Raw genomic sequence first — 17,029 nt, forward strand, 5'->3', positions numbered from 1 at the left:
CCTGAGATCCATGACCGTGTGGCGGTTGGCAACGACATTCCCTACGAGGGTTTGGTGAGCCGTTGTCACCAGGCGGAGGACAGTATTCGGCGGAACAGGTCTTTCTCTCAGTCGAGACCTGCTAGTTCTTTGGGTCCCCATGCCCAATCTTTCAAGAAGTCTGGATCTACTTCTTCTTCCTCTGGCTCTGCTGGTGTTGTCCGTTTTGGTAGGAAGGACAAGTGTGATCACTATGGGAAAAACCATCCATCCGATAAGTGTCGTAGAGCTTCTGGAGCTTGTTTCTGTTGCGGCGAGGTGGGTCATATCCGGAGGGATTGTCCACTATCTGGGGGAGGCGGTTCAAGATCTGGTTCTCAGGCCACCGTTCAGCAGAGGTCGCAGGGACAGTCTGCTGGGAGTTCTCATTTGAGGCCACGAGCTTCTGGCCAGGTGTTTGCCCTGAGACATGATCAGGCAGTGGAGGAGAATGAGAAAGTCATCGCAGGTACATTTCTGCTTTATGGTATACCTGCTCTTGTACTTATTGACACTGGTGCATCTCATTCCTTCATTTCTGCACGTTTTGTTAAGAGGCATAAGTTACCATGCATTGCACTAGACGTAGTGATGTCTGTTTCTACTCCGACGGGCCAATCTGCTTTGGCTAAGCATCTAGTGATGGGTTGCCCTTTAGAGTTCGAAGGGAACATTTTGTTAGCAAATCTCATGGTCCTGGCGATGGACGACTTTGATTGCATTCTGGGAATAGATATGTTGACTACCTATCGAGCTTCAGTGGACTGCTATCAGAGATTAGTACGCTTTCATCCGGAGGGGAGTGAGAGCTGGTTTTTCTATGGAAAGGGAGCGCGACCCCCGATGCCTTTGGTATCAGCTTTGAGAGCCTGTCGAGCTCTAGAGTCTGGCGGGGAAGGCTACCTTATCTATGCAGTTGATTTGCCCGCTGAGAGTATTGGGATAGAGAGCATTCCTGTTGTGGATGAATTCCCAGATGTATTTCCTGATGAGATTCCGGGTTTTCCTCCTGTTAGGGAAGTCGAGTTTGGCATAGAGTAGATGCCGGGTACTTCACCTATTTTTCGAGCACCGTATCGTCTGGCTCCGTCAGAGATGCGTGAGTTGAAGAATCAGCTACATGATCTTTTGGACAAGGGGTACATTCGTCCTAGTGTATATCCTTGGGGAGCTCCTGTTCTTTTTGTAAAGAAGAAGGATGGGTCGATGCGGCTGTGCATTGACTATCGGCAGCTGAATCGAGTCACTGTGAAGAACAAGTATCCATTGCCTCATATTGATGACTTGTTTGATCAGCTGCAGGGCACGTCAGTTTACTCCAAGATTGACTTAAGATCTGGGTATCATCAGTTGAGAGTCCGTGATCAGGACGTAGCCAAAACTGCATTCCGTACTCGCTATGGGCATTACGAGTTCCTAGTAATGCCTTTTTGTTTGACTAATGCGCCGGCTATGTTCATGGATCTGATGAACCGTGTTTTCAGTGAGTATTTGGACAAGTTTGTCGTGGTCTTCATTGACGACATCTTGGTGTATTCGCGTAATGCGGAAGAGCATGTTTCTCACTTGCGGTTGGTACTACAGACTCTTCGGGATGAGCAGTTGTACGCCAAGCTGAGCAAGTGTGAGTTCTGGATGGATCGAGTGGTCTTTCTTGGCCATATCATATCCAGGGAAGGGATTTCTGTTGATCCAAGCAAGATTGAAGCGGTACTTAATTGGTCGCGTCCGACGACAGTTGCTGAGATCCGTAGTTTTCTGGGTCTAGCAGGGTATTATCGTCGCTTCATTCTGAACTTCTCTTAACTAGCTCGACCTTTGACGCAGCTTACCCGCAAGGGTGTGGATTTCGAGTGGTCCTCCGAGTGTGAGGAGAATTTCTGTGAGCTTCGACGACGGTTGACTTCTGCGCCGATGTTGGCATTACCGTCAGGATCTGGAGGGTATGTGGTATACACTGATGCTTCTCTTCAGGGGTTAGGTTGTGTCCTGACTCAGAATGGGCATGTGATCGCATACGCTTCTAGACAGCTGAAGCTTCATGAGGACAACTATCCAGTCCATGATTTGGAATTGGCAGCCATTGTGTTCGCTTTGAAGATCTGGCGTCATTATCTGTATGGCGAGAAATTTGAGATCTTCACCGACCATAAGAGTCTCAAGTATTTGTTCACTCAGGCGGAGTTGAACATGAGGCAGAGACGTTGGATGGACTTGCTTAAGAACTATGATTGCGAGATTAAGTACCATCCGGGAGCTGCTAATCTCACCGCTGATGCATCGAGTCGCAAGGTGCGACTATCCGCACTTCAGACTTGTTCGATGTTTAGTGCGATCAGTGACTGTTATACTTCGGGATATACCTTCAAGCATAAGAAAGGTATGCAGAGTATCCAGATGTTTGCGATACTATCTGAGCCAGCTTTGTATTCGCGGATTCGAGATGCTCAGATGTCTGATTCAAAGACCCAGCGTTTGGCTCGTCTAGCTAACGAGGGTAGCTCGTCTGGATTTCATTATCAGTTAGATGGCTTTATGTGTTTGTCTGGTAGGCTTGTGATTCCGCAGGATGAAAAGTTGCGAGAGGAGATTTTGTCTCAGGCGCATTGCACTAAGTTGAGTATTCATCCTGGGAGCAACAAGATGTACAAGGATCTACGTACTCATTTCTGGTGGAAGGGAATGAAACGCAGTGTTTATCAGTTTGTTTTGAGATGTTTGGTGTGTCATCAGGTCAAGGCAGAGCACCGACGACCTGAAGGATTGCTTCACAGTCTGCCTATTCCTGAATGGAAATGGGAGTTTATCACAATGGACTTTGTGACCCATTTGCCGGTATCCCCGAGGAACTGTGATGCTATCTGGGTTGTGGTGGACCGACTCACCAAGTCAGCACATTTCATTGCCTATAGCCGAGAGTACTCTGTGGATCGCATGGCACGGATGTACAATTAGGAGATCGTTCGACTTCATGGAGTGCTTGTGAGCATTGTCAGCGATCGGGACCCCAGGTTTACTTTTAGATTCTGGGGGAGTATTCAGCGTGCGATAGGTACTACTCTCAGTTTGAGTACTGCCTATCATCCGGAGACTGATGGTCAGTCGGAGCGCACTATCCGTACTTTGGAGGATATGCTTAGAGCGTGCGTCATGGATTTTGATTCAGCCTGGCAGGATCATTTGCCATTGATCGAGTTCGCGTACAACAACAGCTATCATACTAGTATTGGGATGACACCTTTTGAGGCGTTTTACGGGCGACGTTGCGTACTCCACTCTTCTGGGAAGAAGTGGGGGAGAGACAGGCTGAGGGATCGGAGTTTATCCAGCAGGCGATAGACATTGTTGATCAGATCAAGAAACGGATTAAGACTGCACAGGATCGTCAGGCCAGCTATGCTAATATCAAGCGTAGGCCTTTGCAGTTCGATGTCGGGGAGAAAGTGTTTCTGAGAGTGTCACCTTTTCGTAAGATTCTCAGATTTGGCCTTAAGGGCAAGTTGTCTCCCAGGTTTATCGGTCCGTTTGAGATCTTGGAGGGCATTGGCGATTTGGCTTATCGACTAGCTTTGCCACCGCATCTATCCAGTATTCACGACGTGTTCCACGTATCTCTGTTGCGACGGTATGTGGCGGATGAATCCCATATTCTGCAGGGGTCTGAGGTTCAGGTGAACAAGGATTTGACCTATGTTGAAAAACCTATTCGTATCCTGGATTATAAGGATAATGTTTTACGGAACAAAGTCATTCCTTTGGTTTTAGTTCAGTGGCAGCGCCGAGGCACTGAGAAAGCTACTTGGGAGCTTGAGGACAGGATGCGTGAAGACCATCCTGAGTTGTTTTGATTTTATTATTAAGATGTATTCAGCTGCAAAATTTTGTAAACGTTTGATTTGAATAAAGAATGTTTCTGATTTCTGTTTTACATTCAGTACTTAAGATCTGTTTTCGAGGACGAAACATCTTAAGTGGGGGAGAATGTAGTAGCCCGTACCCGAAATCAGTGATTTAGCATTAATCAAATCATTAACCCTATTAAGTAAGAGTAAACGTAATTAAGGGAACTCTTAATGGGTTAACGGAGTCCGAAATTGGATTCAGAACACTTAAAAATGGTTTAAAGGTTGTCGAGTTTGGAGGCTCCGAAGTTAAGGATCGGACGGTCCGAAGTCAGGGTTCGGACATTCCGAAGAGTGGTTCGGACGCTCCGATCTTTCTGCCGACAGTCGTCATGGATGACGTCATCATGCTGATGTAAGCAATGACGTAATATTGGGATCGGATGATCCGAAGTCGAGATCGGACGCTCCGATCGTGTTCGGAAGATCCGAAGTCCAGTTCGGACGATCTGAACTCCGTCTATAAATAGGAGGGCCGAGATTCAGATTTAGACGCACCAATCACCTCTTCTCTCTCAATTCCTTAGCCTTCCAGCTCAGATCTAGGGAATTCTAGGCGTCCCGTGGGGAATCCGGAAGTGGCATAGCGATCCAGGCGTCGTAGCGGAGCTGTGGCCTAATTTTGAGGCACTCGACAGCAAAGGGCTAACGACGGACTAAGTTATAGCTTTTGCTTCCTAAAAATATTTAGGAGTATGATTTAGCTTAGTTAAGGCTTTTAGAGCGCTATAATGATAGTAGTATCATTTGGCAGTGTAGCGCGGATTATAGGCGTGGACCTAGGGCTGATAGCACTTGCCTAGTATTTGAGGTACGAAAGTACTGTTCGAGATATCCTGACTGAGTATGCATGTATTATGTGATTGCATGGTTTATATGTCATTGATTTATGCTGCATTCATTTGCATACTGAGCTATCTCCTTCGAGATGTCTGTTAGTAGGGTTTTTCCCTATCCTGTTAGTGGTTGGACTTCCATCGATTTGGGTCCGACATATCCACTGGTATTATGGTATGGGAGCCATCTCGTGAAGCGACGGCACAGCGTGCTACATACCAGGGCCCGGTCTGTCTCTGTTATCTGATCCTTGACCTCGAGTTTATAGAGAGTTCACTTTGCATGCATGTATACTCATACTCTCGTACTGAGCGTTTTATGCTCACGTCTCGTACTCTGTGTTTCTGGACACCCTATTCCATAGGGCAGGTTTGCGATTGGACGAGGCTGGGGGATCCAAGAGGGGCTAGACAGTGGTTGGCCAGCTGGAGCTTCGTCTAGGTTTTATTTCTGTTGTTTTGGGTTGATACAGCTATTCGATTTGGTTGTATAATATTTGGATAAATTACAGATTCCTTTCCTTGGGATTGTATTTTATTTATGGTTTTCCGCAAGTTTATTCTGATATCTGTTTTATTAAGTTAATTGCATGCCTAAGTTCTGTTTAGTAGGTGATCCGGGTAAGGGTCACTACATGGGATGATAAAAATGACATTGGTAGGAGCAGTAAGAACTTGGGCTGAAAACCTAGTAATTACTAATCTACTACAAGGAATGACAGGACATCGATATTTCGAACTATTTGTTGATGCCTTGTACCAAGAATTTTTAGGAGTTTCTAATAATGATGCTAATCTGGTAGCTAAGAACATAGAACAAAATAGAGCAATTTTTATTCTAGATAATATTAAACTATGCAATTTATGTTATCTAGAAGAATTTATATGTGATTATGACACAAACTATTATCAATTAATAGAGGCTGATAAAAAAGAACATTATAAATTAAATATTTTTAATAAAATACCTAATATACCAATAAATAGTAAAGATGAATTCTTAATTAGCGTTTATGCCAAAACACTAGGAGGAGCTATTAAATTCATTAAAGATGTTATAACAAAGAAATGTCATGAAGTAACATTAAATAAAGAATATTCAGATATTACAAACAAAACAATAAATTTTGTTGTGACAAAATGAAATTCACAGTAAAGGAATACGGTTGCAAAACAAACATGTCACACAAACATTTAAAACGACAAAAACAGAATAAATTTAATAAAACTTATAAATCTTTTAATAGAAAATTTATTCCCTATAAGAAAAAAAAATTTAAAAGGAATTTCTTCAAAAAACCTTATAAAAGAAAATTTTATAAAAAATTTGATAACAAAAAACCACCTTGCCCAAAAGGTAAAGGAAAGAACTGCACATGTTGGTTTTGCAATGAAGAAGGTCATTATGCAAATGAATGTCCAAAACGAAACGAAAAGAAAAATAAAGTTAAACTTCTTGAAAAAATATATACTATTGGATTCTATCCAGTAAAAACAAGTGAATTTTCATCCGACAATGAAAATATTTATTATCTTGATTAATCAAGTGAATCAGATTTTGAATCCGATTCCACATTTAATAATTCAAGAAATAATAATAATTAAAATAAAGACAAAGTCATTATTATTATTTATTAAATATCATTCACCGTCCATATTTCCCAAAACCCAAATCATCCTCATCTTATTCCCTAACCCCTCTCATCCATCTTCCATCTTTCTCTCGAATGTGTGCAGCTCAAATCCTTCGCCGTCTCTCATCTTCCGCCTTTTCCATGTCGTCTCGCCTCTCCCATCTCCCTTTCTCGACTGTACATGGGCCATTTTCATCATCGTCGCTCTAATCCCGACAAAAACAAACCGGAGACCACTTTGATTGTGCGCAGACCACCTCCAAAACTAACAAGGCCAAATCGTTCGAGCCATCGCCCTTATTTCGATCGAAACTCCCGGTAATTTACTTTAATTTCTAATTTTTCCGTAGTCTCATAGCTAGCCTTCAAAATTAGTATTATAGTTGAGCTCTAATCTAGATTTAAATGGAAGAAAATGTTGGTCCAATATCTTGTTAACAGCTAACCATTTTTTATTGTTTGGGATGGACTTGGCAATATGTTATTAATATATACATTATCCTTGAATAAAATACATATAAATTTTCCTTTATTTTCTCACAATCGACATTAGCCAAAAACCCACTTTCTTTCACATTCGATTATGGCTTTAACTTAATTATTTTTTTCGTTTTTGCTCTTCTGTACATAATTTTTCAGTACAAAGTCTTGGAGAAGTAAATAAAAAAATGAATTGACATGGTCTACTGCTTTTGAATTGAACTAAATCGGTAGTTGTAAGAGTCAGGTAATATGATAAGCTTGAACATGGTTATATATATGTTTGTTTAAATATAATTTAGGATTTTTTATAATTGGATAAATTTGCAAAATAAATGAGAGAATTTTAATGTTTTTCATCTCTATTGATTGTGATAAATCGATGAAATTATAATATTATTTTTCAGAAAACCACAGTTATTGGTTGAAGCAAGATCTGGAAGTGCGATTTTTTCATTTCTTGGAACATGGTTATATGTTTATTTAAATATAATTTAGGCTTTTTTCATTTGTAATTGGATAAATTTGCAAAATGAATGGGATAATTTTAATGTTTTTTTATCGCCATTGACCGAGCTATATCGATTAAGTTATATTTTTATTTTTCGGAAATCCACAGTCATTTTATTGATGGAAGTCGGATCTAGAAGCGCAATTTTTTCATTTTTTGGAAGCTACCGCTACATCGATGCTCTTTATTTGATTTCAATTCCCAATGGTGCCACTCTATTAGAGATATTCCAGAGTTTAAGACAAAAATGTGATGTTATTAATCCTGATTTGGCGATCTTGCAATACATAGCACCCCATGAGAAGATTGCAGTGACCTTGAACGAAGACGATGACGTCCGAAACATGATACACCTTCACAGTTGTTTGAAATTGAATATGATCAACTTAAGAGCGGTTCGTAAAGATGATCAGAGTTTGGGTAACAAAAATGTTGAAAGGTAACTTTTTTTTTTTATTTTTGCCATGTTTAATTAGTTAATTAATCATGTGTTAAGAGTTTATAGTTAAAGTTAAATTGTCATTAAATGAATATTTATTTTGTTGCTTATGTATTCTATTATTTGTTTTTAAATAATAAGGTTTGATTTTGATGATGAAGTTTGTTCGGACGGAGGCCACGGATTTGAAGTTAGCACTTTAAGCAATTCTATTGATTATTGGATTCGTTGCATGCGTGGTGTTGGCCAAATATTTAAAGATGCTGCAAAATTCAGGATATGTCTTAAAAACTACGTTGTTGCCTCTAGAAAATCTTTTATTTACAAGAAAAATGGTCGTGATAAGATCTCAGTTGTTTGAAGTGAAAAGAATTGTGAGTGGAAAATTTATGCCTCTAGACATCAATCGGACAATTCATTTGGCATAAGAAAGTGCAACCTAAGTCATAGTTGTGGGGATGACAATTTGCGGACTAGAGGTCACCCTAAAGCTGATTCATCTTGGGTAGCTAACGTTGTGAAGGAGAAGTTAAGAGGAGAACCATCATATCGCCCATGTATGATGATGAAGGACATTCAAAGAGATTTCGGAGTAGAACTTGAGTATCATAAAGTTTGGGCAGGAAAAGAGATGACAATGCAGGATATTCATGGAAATGATACGGGGTCTTATGATAAGTTGCGATGGTATTGTCATGCTGTCAAAGAAACAAATCCTAGGAGTTTTGTTGAATGTGAAATCAATCCGATGACAAACAAATTTAGACGATTGTTCATATGTTTTCATGCATGTCTTGTTGGTTTTATTAGTGATTTTCGGCCATTAATATTTTTAGATGGAACTCATATTAAGAACAAGTACGAGGGATTCTTATTAGTTGATGTGGCCAAGGATGCGTATTTATCACATCATCCATCAATTCTTTATCATACAATAAGTCACATAGCGCTTCTCTGGAAACTTTTAACGTCATACTCCTCCACGCATCCTTCCTAAAAAAGTGTATCATTTATATAAAAACAAAGAAATTATGCCAAAAAATTACAAAACATAAAAAGTGGATTACATAAAAAAAAAAAGAATTACCTTATATCATATCTATTCAAAAAAGTATCCACAATATTCCTGTCACTATCAAAAATTGACGACCGCCCACCATATTCAAAAAACACATTATCAATTTGATTTGACTCCTCTACTGCAGCTTTTGCAATTTGTACAACTAATTCTGAATTTTCCTGTGATATAATAGTATCAAATACTATGTAGAAATAATAGGTATATATATATATATATATATATATATATATCATATGATTAGTTTTTTAATAGATATTTAACTATACAAGAAATGTGATTTGTATTTACTAGCTCAACAGTGTTATCTGCAGCTCTATGACCGACTACTTTCATTATTTTCTTTTTTGGGGGCAGTGGAAGGAGGTGTCATGAAGTCTTTTTCCTTGCTCTTTGGTTTTCTGTCTTGCCTACTCATAACATCACGAGCAATCGAAGAAATTTCATTCTTGAAGTTGGTTTTCTCATATTTCTCATCCTCACTATTAAAATTTACCTCACTAATAGACCAACTTTATCTCTATGTGAATCCTCAATAACCTGTTCACTTTAAATTGCATTCTTATCAACATTTTCTCCCTTATTTTCTTTTGAAACATGACCATCATCACATCCCTAAAAAAAACTCTGTCACTAGTTTCAACGTTTAACTTTCCAGCTGCATCAACCTTATGTGCATCAAAAGTCACATTCTCTTCATTTTCTTTTACATTTCCATCTCATTTTTTTCTAAATCAAAACCACCATCATATCCCTCAAAATAAACCTTATCACCATTTTTTTCTACATAATTTTTCCCTTTTCCCACTAAATCAGAAATACCATAATATCCGTCAAAAGGAATTTAATTACAACTTTCAACAACGTTTAACTTTTCATCTGCATATTCGTCAAACTCATGTGTATCATGAGGAATCATATCATAATTTATATAACACTAATAATTATGATTATATAAAAATATTTACAATCATATAAAATAATACAAGAACATCAAATGAATTCAAACCTTATTCTTTGTTATGAAAAGGAATACAACAGAAGCTGCATCAAGATCGTTTGGGATTTTAGAGTCAACCCAACGAAAAAACCTTGGAAATATATTCAAAGCACATGGTTTTCCAAGTGATGGAATTCGTTCATACACCCATGACTAAGAGTAAAATTAATAAAAGTTAATATTATTCTATAATAATGAATTTAATTTCAAACTCGACTTACCATCAATCCAATTACGCAACCATCAAAATATTTCTTTCTCCCTTCACCATCGCGCACATGCTTCAAAATTTCTTCATTTGAAAACCTATATGTTGCATTACCCCATGCATAATTGCATATCTTGCTAAGATCGTCAAAATAAGGCAACAAGAAGCGAAGAATCATACAATTACTTGTTGGAAATAAGATACAGTTGAAAACAAAAATAATATATAGTTTTACAAAATCATCAACATCGGCATCTTCTTGCTTGTTTGCTAACAAATCAAGTTTTGTTACGATATTTTTTCGCTTTACAGTACTTATTTTTCCTTCAAAATGCCTTCCGATAATGTCCGATTCCATTGACAAATCTAAATCAATATGTTGGCCAATATCTTTCAACCCCATAATTATAGAAAATTCGGATGAAATAAATGAGATATCTATTTTATCCCCAAAAATAAAAGCATCCAAAATAAGGTTATATCTCCGAAGAATTGACTCAACCCGAGCAAAACTGACATGAAATTTAGGCATTTCAAGCAAGTGAAAAAATGGGGTTTGCTTCAAACCAGACATCTGCCTCAAACCAATTTTTGGTTTCAATTTTTGAATCGTGCTTCGAAAGAAGGAAGGAGAACAACGACTAATCAATTCATAGTGTCTCTTAACCCCTTCAGTATTTGAACTATGCTTCATCGCTGCACCCAACACAGTAAAAAAATTGTTTTAGTTTCATAAATATAAACTAAATATGTTGTTAATGGTTACATTGATCTGCCAATTATCAAAATGAAAGAACAAAATTACCAATATTTTAACAAATGAAATTTCTATAACAATAACAAACACATCGATTTAGCACTGTCAATAGCGACGAAAAACATTAAAATTCTTCAATTTATTTTGCAAATTTATCCAATAATAAAAATAAAAACCTAAATTATATTTAAACTAAAATATAAACATATTTCAAGCTTACCATATTGCCTCAAATTTACAACTACCGATTCAGTTAGATTAAAATACGAAATATATTTCAATCTAGTATTGACCATAAAAGCAGTAGACCATGTTCGTTCATTTGTATATTTACTTTTCCAAGACTTAGTAGAGAAAATAAAGTAGTTAGCTGTTAACAAGGATATTGGACCAACAATTAAATCTCGCGAATGAGAAATTAAAGTAAATTATACGGAACAAACAAAGAAGAACAAGTCGCAGATTCCGATCTTATTCGAATCCAGGAAACAAATCTCAAAATATAAGAAGAAATCAAGAATCAGTGAATGCCAAAACAGTTAAAGCCCTCCAAATTGAAAATCCAAAAACCTAATTGCGCCAACTAAAAGCCAATCCCAATAAAGTCTAGAAATTAGAATCTGAGCACAAATCCCTCAAAAAATTCCGACCTTTCAGGCCATCTCCAACCCTGCGCTAAAATGGTACTTTGCACCATTTTAGTGTAGGGAAAATCCTCCAACGGGGGAGCCAAATTCTGCGCCATTTTGGCGTCCCCACCTGGTTTGCACCAAATTGGTGCATTTATTTTTTTTTTTTAATTTTTTTATTTACCTTTTATTTGTTTTTTTAAATATTTAAATATTAATTAAATATTTTTGGTATTATTTTAATAACTAAATATTAGGGAAAAAATAATATATAATCATTTAATATAATAAATAAATAAGTATTTTTAATTTAATTTAATTTAATTTTTAACATTTAAATAATTATTTTATAATTAATTTATTTTGTAATACAAGTGCAAATAATTATACTACAAATATAAATTGGAATACAAATATCAAATTCGAATACATAAATGAATACTACTAGTTGAAAATTGAAATACAAATACAAACTGAAATACATAATCAATCTAGAAATACGTAATTGAAATACATGATGGAAACACACATGAAAATTAGAACACATAATTCAAAATACAATTAGAACGACATCATTGAAACAAATAATTAATACGTTGGTAAATTAGATTCAGATCCTCCAATATCACCCAAATATTGGCCATACATGTCACGATCTTGTTGTTCAGATGCTTGTTTTATTTTTTTCTTAATTTTTGCCTGTTCAGTTCGCACAATTTCACGCATTTTTGGATCGCCAATTGTGCTCAAATCCATGTACAAAACTTTGTTTTCCTCTTGAAGTTCAGCCAACACCAATTGTTGTTTCCGAGCTTCGATTTTATTTTTCTGATTTTCTAATTTTAATGTGATATTGTGCTGCTCAAGCATTTTAATATCATAAGTTTGTTGGAGTTCAATAGATCCCTTTTGTAGGACATCAATAATTTCGCGATGCCCTTGTTTAATCGTCGATAACAATTCTGCAATGTTGTCATCTTTTTTTCTTCAAATTTGCCTTTTAAACTCCAAGAGGTTGGCCGGATGAAGTGTCACCTAAATTTTCATCACTACTTAAATTAATAGTAAAAGAATTTATTCCTTGAGAACCTGATTCTGGTGTCTGAGTTTCTGACTGTGATGAATCCAAGTTCGTGACATTGGTTTGAGGTGCGAAGCTCGATGGATGGATGCCACTAGAAAATTTTTCAAGATCTTTCAAAATTGGTCATACATGATCAAACTTGAATTCTTTGTTGTAATTAGGATCTTGCATGAACAGATATTTTGCTCTATGTAATTGCGAAAAAACCAAATCATAGTAGAGTCTTTATAGCAAACTATAGATATATCTAAATAATACTCACAATGTCCTCGTCAAATGCACCACTTGGTTTGAGAATTTCGATTTGGCGAATGCATCCTCTTAATCTTCCAACTTGACGGAGTATAGTTTTCACGCGGCACTGCAGTGATCTTTTGTTACGTACTTGTAGGGTGTTTGGTTTGCTACTATTGTAAGCTTCTTCAATACGAGCCCATAACTGATCTTTGGATTGATTGATACCGATAATAGGATTCTGTGTTATGTCAAGGTACATATGACATAGAATCTTATCTTCTTCAATGGTGTAAGAAGCAATTCTAGCATTGGATGCCATTGTGTTGCTTGAAAAAGATGATAAGATTGAGTTTGTATAAGACTAATGTAGCCAATTTATACTGAAATTCAATCCATCCGACGGTTGTGATTTAGCTATAGAAACACACATCCAATGGTCAGGATCTTGATCCGTGTAGAATCATCCAACAGTTGTGATTTAGCTCTAAAAACACACATCTAACGGTCAGGATCTTGATCCGTGTAGATGAAAAACACACATCTAACGGTCAAGATCTTGATCCGTGTAGAATTCATCCAACGGTTGTGATTTAGATCTGAAAACACACATCTAACGGTCAGGATCTTGATCCATAAAATCCATCCAACGATTGTGATTTAGCTCTAAAAACACACATCTAACGGTCAGAATCTTGATCCGTGTAGAATTCATCCAACGGTTGTGATTTAGCTTTGAAAACACACATCTAACGGTCAAGATCTTGATCCGTGTAGAATCCATCCAACGGTTATGATTTATCTCTGAAATTACACATCTAACAGTCAGGATCTCATCCATGTAGAATCCATCCAACGGTTGTAATTTAGCTCTGAAAACACACATCTAACGGTCAGGATTTTGATCCGTGTAGAATTCATCCAACGGTTGTGATTTAGCTCTGAAAACACACATCCAACGGTCAGGATCTTGATTCGTGTAAAATTCATCCAACGGTTGTGATTTAGCTCTGAAAACACACATCCAATGGTTAGGATCTTGATCCGTGTAAAATCCATCCAACGGTTGTGATTTAGATCTGAAAACACATCAAACGGTCAGGATCTTGATCCTTGTAAAATCCATCCAAGGTTGTGATTTAGATCTGAAAACACACATCCAACGGTCAGGATCTTGATCCGTGTAAAATCCATCCAACGGTTGTGGTTTAGATCTCTCCAACGGTTACATTCTTCACAACTATTATATAGTGTGATGTAATAATCCTATTTTCTCACAACACTCATTTCACATTCTCATTATCTAGAAAATGAATTCTCAATCTGAATTACAATTATCTTCCACTAGCTCATCTTCGTTGTCGGGCAAAGAAGATGAAACACAGAATGAGTGATTGAATGTTGTTGAGAGTGTTAAAAATAAAAGAAAAGCAGTCATAGAAGTGATAACTCAAGAGCAAGAGTTGGTTGTTGCGTACATGATTCAAAATGATGAAGAATCCACACACAGAGGTTCGATTTCAGGTCATGTAGTCATCCATTGTGATCGAGAAGTCGCCGATCGTAATATATTCAATGATTACTTTGCTGAAATTCCAAGATATAATGAAGCTATGTTTCGAAGACGATTTCGAATGTCTCGAAAATTGTTCATTCGTATCGTAGATGAGGTAAAGAATCATGATTCTTATTTCGTTCAATGAGCTGATAGTGTGGGGCGTCTTGGTAACTCTGCAAAAAAATAACAGCCGCATTGCGAATGCTAGCATATGCTTTACCCGCGGATGCTACTGATGAATATATCAAAATTGGAGAATCTACTGCAATTGTGTGTATGAAACGATTTTGTCGTGCTGTAGTGGAAGTTTTTGCAGAACGATACTTGAGATCACCTACTTCCGATGATGTTGCCAGACTACTCTACAAAGGTGAACAATGAGGATTCCCAGGGATGTTGGGAAGTCTCGACTGTATGCACTGGAAGTGGAAAAATTTCCCAATGGCTTGGGCAGGCCAATATGCAGGTCGTAGTGGTTCTCCGACAATCATTTTAGAAGAAGTGGCTGATTATGATCTTTGGATATGGCATGCATTTTTTGGAATGCCCGGAACAAATAATGATATAAATATTTTGGAGGCGTATAGTTTATTCTCCAAACTTGCACAAGGTATTGCTCCTACTGCTTATTACAAAATTGAAGGAAAAGAATATGATATGTGATATTACTTAGCTGATGGTATTTATCCGAAATGGTCAACTATTGTGCAAAGCATTCATGATCCACGCGGACCAAAAAAGAAATATTTCTCAATGAAGCAAGAATCCTGCAGAAAAGACGTTGAGCGTGCATTTGGAGTTCTTCAATCACGATTTGCAATTGTGGCATCCCCAGCACGTGGTTGGAAGAAATGTCATTTACATGACATAATGTCATCATGTATCATAATGCACAACATGATTATCGAAGATGAACGCGACCTCAGTGCACCCATTCAAGATGCGAGAGAAACACCTGCTCCAGAAGTAGAAATGATTGTCGATGAGAATATGAAGTTCCAAAATTTTTTTAGTCGATATAAAAAAATAAAAGACAAAGATGCTCACTACGCACTGCGAAATGCTTTAATTGAGCATTTGTGGGATGAATATAGTAGTTCAAATGTTTGACAGTTGTACTCGAACGGTCTAAGCATTTATGTTTGAAATTATATTTGTATTATGCTTATAATTTGTATGTGCTATGTTTGATGTTGTATTCGTTTTGTATTCGTGTTATGTTTGAAGTTGTATCCATTTTGTGGTCGTCTTATGTTTGAAATCGTACACATATTTATCAATTTTAATCATTTTCATATATTAATTTGTATTATCTATAATTAATTTATATAATAATAGTTAAATCATTAAATTAAAATTAATATTTATATGTATTAACAATAAAATAAATTTTAATTAATAAAAATATTAATTATATAATTTATAAAAATATTTATTAACGTTAAAATATTTATTTTTTTAAAAAATATTAATTATATAATTTGTAAAAATATGTTGAATAAAATTAATTAATATATGTGAAATAAAAGAAATATTTCGAGAATATTTTTTTTGGTGTAAGATTTGGCGTAAATGGGTTGGAGATGAATGTTGTGTTCGGTGCAGAAATTGCACTATTTTAGTGCAAAACTTGCACCAAAATGGTTTTTGGGGTTGGAAATGGCCTCAGAACCTTGATCGATGCCTCCTCACCAGATGCCAAAAACAAGCACATATTGCTTAAAAACTCACCACTTGAAAATAAGGGCAATGGCTCGCACGATTTGACCTTGTTGTTCTAGGAGGTGGCCCGCGCCAGTCAAATTTGTTCTCCGTGGCAGTGATGAAGGTGAGCGCACATTCGAGAGAGGGAGATGGGAGAGGAGAGACGGCATGGAAGAGACGAGTTGAGAGGGGAAGATGAGAGACGACGATGTCTTTGAGCTGCACACAGTGGAGCTAGAGATGAAAGATGGAACTGAGAGGGATAGAAGATGAGCGTGAATTGGGAATTAGGTATTGAGAAATATGAATTGTGATTGACATTTAATAAATAATAATAATATTACTTTTATACTAATTAAATTAAAAATAGAAATAAGTGAATAAAATATGGTGTAGGGTGTTTAAAATAAGTTTATGGTTGTGTCAAGGAGTGGAATCAAAAAATATTTCTATGGGGATTGAATTCTAAGTTGTAATTGGGCAGATGTATTTTTCTCAAATTTCCCCAAAAAGTAATATTATTATTTATTAAATGTCAATCACAATTCATATTTCTCAATACCCAATTCCCAATTCACGCTCATCTTATATCCCTCTCAGTTTCATCTTTCATCTCTAGCTCCACTGTGTGCAGCTCAAAGCCATCGTCGTCTCTCATCTTCCCCTCTCAACTCGTCTCTTCCATGTCGTCTCGCCTCTCCCATATCCCTCTCTCGACTGTGCGCTCACCTTCATCACTGCCACGGAGACCAATTTGACTTCTGCGGGCCACCTCCAAGAACAACAAGGCCAAATCGTGCAAGCCATTGCCCTTATTTTCAAGTGGTGGGTTTTTAAGCAATTTGTGCTTGTTTTTGGCATCAGGTGAGTAGGCATCGATCAAGGTTCTGAGACCATCTCCAACCTCAAACACCATTTTGGTGCAAGTTTTGCACTAAAATAGTGCAATTTCTGCAC

General features: G+C 37.1%; 1 long non-coding RNA gene across 1 annotated transcript; it reads left to right on the forward strand.

The window, feature by feature from the left end:
* Positions 1 to 6,445: 6,445 nt before the first annotated feature.
* LOC140875759 (uncharacterized) lies at positions 6,446 to 8,714 on the forward strand. Its single transcript, XR_012148582.1, has 3 exons — positions 6,446 to 6,708; positions 7,490 to 7,820; positions 7,962 to 8,714. It is a non-coding gene; the product is annotated as an uncharacterized lncRNA (long non-coding RNA).
* The last annotated feature ends 8,315 nt before the right edge of the window (positions 8,715 to 17,029 follow it).

This window comes from Henckelia pumila, chromosome 1, assembly GCF_033568475.1.
Source record: "Henckelia pumila isolate YLH828 chromosome 1, ASM3356847v2, whole genome shotgun sequence".
In the NCBI taxonomy this organism is placed as follows: Eukaryota; Viridiplantae; Streptophyta; class Magnoliopsida; order Lamiales; family Gesneriaceae; genus Henckelia; species Henckelia pumila.